We start from the raw sequence: 5,907 nt of genomic DNA on the forward strand, positions 1-5,907 counted from the left end.
AGTTCTTGAACTCCGTCCTGTTGTCGCTTCTAATTTTCTTGATCCTTAAGCCGAACTCGTTTTGAGCCCGTCTTAAGAATCCCTTTAAGATCTCTTGGGTATGAGATTTTTCCTGCAAAAAGAACACCCAAGTGAAGCGAGAATAATCATCCACAATAACCAGATAGTACTTACTCCCGTCGATGCTTATGTAAGCAATCGGGCCAAATAGGTCCATGTGTAGGAGCTCCAGTGGTCTGTCAGTCGTCATGATGTTCTTGTGTGGATGATGAGCACTAACTTGCTTTCCTGCTTCACTACAGGAAATGCACAAAATTTCGTGGGCCCGGGTATTTTCGTCGGCCGGCCCACGAAAATATGGAAGGTATTTTCGTCGGCCTCGCACCGACGAAAATAAAGGGTATTTTCATGGGCCCGGGCATATGTTCGTCGGCACGCCCACGAAAATAAGGACGCTATTTTCGTCGGCCTAGTAACCGACGAAAATAGTTGTTATTTACGTGGGTCGGGGCTGTGCCGACGACAATACGCCATCTATTTTCGTCGGCCTCAGGGGGGCCGACGAAAATACGACATTTATTTTCGTCGGCCTCAATGCGGCCGACGAAAATAGACGCCCTAAATCGTCCCGGTCGCGCGCCCGCACCTTCTCTCTCCCTCTCGCTCCTTTCTCTGTTTTGAGCGCCGCCACACGCCGAACTCCGTTCGTCGTGCGTGCCCTCGCCTGCCCTCGCTGTCCGTCGCGCGCGCCCTCGCCTGACCTCGCCGTGTGTCGTGCGCTCGCCGCCACACTCTCCTGCCCTCGCCTACCCTCGCCGCCGCACTGCCCGAGCTCTCCTGCCCTCGCGCGCTCGCCGCCGCACTCTACTGCCCTCGCGCGCTCACCGCCCTCGCGCGCTCGCCGCTGCACGCTCCTGCACTCGCCTGCCCTCGCCGCCGCACTCGCCTCCCCTCGCCGTCGCGTGCGCCCGCCTGCCCTCGCCGTCGCGCCCCGCCTGCCCTCGCCGTCCGTCGCGAGCGCCCGTCCGTCCACGCCGAGCTCGACTGTCCACGCCGTCCGTCGCGTGCGCCCGCCGTCAGTCCACGCCGAGCTCCGTCGCGCGCGCCCACCGTCCGTCCACGCTGAGCTCCGTCGCGCGCGCCCGCCGTCCGTCCACGACGCCCTCGTTCCCTGCGGTGAGCCTCCCCGTCTCCCTTCTTCCCCCTCTGTCTTGTACAGCGAATTCGTCTTCGGCGCTCGCTGCTTTGGTATTCGTCCGTCCGGCCTGTGCCAAGTGGCTGGGGGAGGGACGTGGCTGCGGCCTGCGACTTGGCGCTAGCTAGCTAGCGGGGCGCGACGGGGAGGAGAGGTCTGCCGCCAGCCAGCCGAGGACCGATGGTTCTTGGACTCCAATCCACACCCAACTACATCATTTCCTTGCTTGCCGAAGTGTGCTACCACATATGTTTGTCTCATGCCACTCGTTGGAGTTTGGTGAGAACAATAGTGTTGTCGTGATTGAGCTTGGCATGAGTGGCGAAGAGGTTGGCAGTGAGAGACTTGGCGCTAGCTAGCTAGCGGGCCGCGACGGGGAGGAGAGGGCTGCCGTCAGCTAGCCGAGGACCGGCGTCGCGGACCCGTCAGCGCACACGCGGGACTGACGACGAGTCCGGCCGGTCGGTCGGGGTCGGACCGCTTTGGCACACGCGTATTTGGACCATAGCGAACCGTTATTTTTTAATGTTTATTTTTTAATTCATATTTGTCTCTGAGTTAACCGTAGCGAACCGTATGCATTACTCGTTCAGGAACGGCGAACGTCACATTGGCTTGTGAGGTTCGCCGTTCCGGAATTGTCCACGTATTTTGGACAGCCTAAGAGTGTAGGCCGATGCTTGTGATTTGTTACATGTGCCTTACGATTGACGCGGAATTTCGGTTGTGTAACCCAGTTGTTCTCCAACACACCATGTTCAGTCGTGTGCTTGGAGAGCAGCGGGGTTATGCTGCCGAAATTTCGCGGCAATCGTAGGCTACACGACACAAATCACAAGCATCGGCGTACACTCTTGGGTGGGTTTAGGGCCTTTACCTAATATGGAGTTCACCTAAGCCATGGACGATCGTTGATGTTCTTTGTCTTTTGTTTAGCCTTTGAAATGGACGGTGATCGGAGGATGATGTATGATGGGTGGAGAAAGGATGGGGCACATTCGAATGAATGGATGGGTGTAACAAAGGCTTTTCTTGAGCACGCTTTCAAAGATGCAACTGGTCGTCTAGTGAAGTGTCCTTGCAATCGCTGCGAGAACAAGTGGCCTCAGAAGAAGGAAGAAATGGAGAAACACCTTTGCAAAAGTGGGTTTATGCCGAACTACCTTGTATGGTGCCGACATGGAGAGTCTATTAGACACGTTGACGCGGAGGTGGAACTTGATGACGATCATGATAGGATGGACGACATGTTGCATGATCTTGGTAGGGATGTTGAAATGAACGCTGAGGAGCCGGGGCAGCTTCCACGCGATGCTCAGGAATTCTTCTGGCTACTCGCCGCGGGAGAAGAGAGACTGCACGAGCACACTCAGATGTCAGTTCTTGGGACTCTCACAAGACTAATGGCGATAAAGTCGAAGCACAACATTTCAAACAGTGCTTACAACGACATCGTCCAACTGATGGGCGAGGTTCTCCCGGAGAATCATAAGTTGCCAAAAAATATGTACTTCGCAAATAAGATGTTGGCTGGTCTTGGGATGACATATGAGAAGATCGACGTGTGTCCCAACAGTTGCATGCTATTCTTTGAGGAGGATGACAAGCTGGACCGTTGTAAGCATTGCGAAGCTTCTAGATATGTCGAGGTGACAAATGATGAGGGTGAATTGGTAGTTACGAAGGTCGCAGCTAAGCAACTTCGTCGTTTGCCCATCATTCCTCGGCTTTCAAGGTTGTTCCTCAACAAGGAAATAGCTCTGCATATGACGTGGCCAAAGAATGGTGTACGTCTCGTCACTGATCCAGACATAATGGTCCATTCGTCGGACGGTGATGCGTGGAAGGCATTTGACGAGTTTGATCCCGAATTTGCAAACGACCCTAGGAGTCTACGGCTTGGTCTATCGACGGACGGATTCACACCTTTCAATAGCAGTGCAAGCCCTTACTCGTGTTGGCATGTCTTCATTGTGCCATATAATCTTCCTCCTGAGTTGGTTAATAAAGAAGAGTTCATGTTCCTTGCACTAGTCATCCCAGGCCCCGAGCCATATCCTCACCCAAGCCTTAGGGCTTGATGGGTTACAATCAAAGTCAACCCACAAGTCATCGCTCCAGAGAGTGCTGACTACGTGAATACGAGCAGGGACAACGATGACGCTGTTTTTCAACTAGAAGCGGCGTCGAATCAAGACATAGCTCACCGATTCCATGTGACCAATGGAGAAGGCCTTGAAAATCTCTGTTGCAATTCAAGCGACTTAATTGAAGAACCTAGGTCAAAGCGCAAACGACCTGTCGTCGTTAGAAGATCAGTAAGGATCCAACGAAATCAAGAGCGTATGAATAAACAACGAGCCGAAGAAGCATCATCAGATGCGGATGACTTTTGATTAGTATGTTTCTTTTAGTTAATCAATTAAGCTATGTATTCTAATTTCCACATTATTAATTTTTATATTATTTGTTTCATATACTGTGGTTTGACATTAATTTATCTACAGTTGAACATGTTCAAGCATAGGAGATCGAGGAGGAGTGGGGGCAGCGCGGCCAGCGAGGACAGCTCGGGCAGTGGGCTTTTTCAGGGCACCTCACAGAGCCGACAGAGGCAGCAGCAACTTCTCGACTATCTAGACGAAGTGCAGGGTGAGGAGGGTGAGCAGGAGACTCCTCAGCAGGATGCTCATGTGCAGGGTGAGGAGGGTGAGCAGGATGAGGAGGTTGACCCTATGGGGGCAGGCAGCGCGGGCGACACGTCAGATGGTTCTACGTCCTTCAGGTATTATTATGCATATTAGTTTAATTGATATTAGTTTTTAATCATTTCATCATATTGAATTTACTTGTATACTTAGGTATAAGAAGAGCAATGCGCTTGGTCCGAGACCTGCCGAGAGGAGGCTCATCCGGCTGCATGGAGAATGGTGGGGCTTATTTCTGTTGTGTTAATATTTTAATGTGAACGTGATTGCACTGGTTTACTTGTTTTATTAATGTTTGTAGGTCATGGGAAGACTTGACTTGGGACGGTACAGGCAGACGTCCCAAGGTGAACGCGGTGTTGGGTAGCCTCTGTCGCTTCTACTACCCTGGCATGGTGGAGCTCAATGGCGAGAGGTTCGCGGCTATGCAGTGGGCTGACTGGGGTCTAAAGGACTATGTCCAGCCAGGGGAGTCAGGGGAAAGCAGTAGCGGAGGGGGAAGTTCGGAAAAAAAATGAAGGACTTGTCAGGTGGGTGTGTGGGACGAGTTCTGGGTGAGTTTACTTTCGTATATAAGCAATTCACTGAATTATTGCTTCTCCTAATCTTACTTTAACTTAGCTTCTCCATTGATATGTAGGGGAGGTTCCAATTGCCGGATGACATCGAGGAGGATCAGGCTCAGTGGACACGTGTGAAGAGGCACTTTCGGAAGTGCGCTGATAAGGTAATCAAGGATGCCATGTACAATGCTCGCATCACGGCCGTCAACTACTACTACAAGAAGATAAAGGGGCAGAAAATGAGCAAAGCATTAGGGGCCAATGAGATCTACCTCACAGAGGAGCAGTACCTGGAGAGCGTTGTGGATTGGCTGGCGAAGGACATGGAAGCCTGGAGGTGGTTGGCTAAGAGATGGGCGTCGCCTGAGTGGATTGCAGAGTCCAACAAGCACCGTGCCAATCGTGGCACTGAAGGACCGGGGCACAGGTACGGCGCCGATGGACACCTTGGTGCCGCACGCCGCATGGTAAGTATATAAATCAAACTTGTATGTTACATCTATGAAAATTATATGGTTTAACTCTTCTTTTTCATGCAGGAAGCTGAAAGTGGAGTTGCTCCAAGTTTTATGAAGGTTTACGTCCGTGGTCACCGTGGCCCTAATCCGGCGAACCCTGATGTGCTATGCAGCGAGGCGGCAAGGGAGAAAATGGTAAACAAGTTTGTATTTACGAATTAAATTGCATGTTTTGTGTCTAACTCCAACTCTAACTTTCTTTGCAGAATGCATATGGGGAGGAAATGACTCAACGCCATGGGCCTTACTTCGACTGGATGCATTCAGACTTAGATGCCTCGGCGTTGTACCACAGTGGTGGGGGTAGAAAGCATGGCAGGTGAGGTGTTTGTGTTTGATTCGACGATTTCATTAACAAGAATGTGTCCACTTAATGGCTCAACTATGTGTCTCATGCAGGTTTGCCTTTGGCACCGGCGTTGTGGAGTATAATAGGACAATAGGTCAAGGGAAGGCATCGTCTTCGGGAGGGAGTTCTCGCTCCTCCAGGTCTGCTCGAGAGGCTCAGCTGGAGGAGGACACTCGGGCAGCACAGGAGCAGGCTCGAGCAGCACAGGAGCAGGCTCGAGCAGCGCAGGAGCAGGTTGGACAGCTGACGCAATATATGGCTTCTTATTTTCAGGTAATCCGTCTATCTCATCACGTGTCGTCATTGAATTGAAAGTATAATGTTGTGATTCTAACATTGCATCCATTTGCAGGAAATGACTACTCGACTCGGCCCTGATATGAACTTGCCCGCTTTTCGCCCTCCCCAGGTAACACTATCTGAACACTTCAATTCCATAGCAACTCTTTTTTTATTATAAAAAATGGCTCGCAGGCACAAGGATGGGGACAGTGGCCAGGACAAGCTCCAGCGTCGCAGCCACAGTGGACCGGTGTTGGGTGGACGCAGGCACCTCCAGGCACTTGGACGCCTC

This window comes from Zea mays, chromosome 9 (assembly GCF_902167145.1).
Source record: "Zea mays cultivar B73 chromosome 9, Zm-B73-REFERENCE-NAM-5.0, whole genome shotgun sequence".
Lineage (NCBI taxonomy): Eukaryota > Viridiplantae > Streptophyta > Magnoliopsida > Poales > Poaceae > Zea > Zea mays.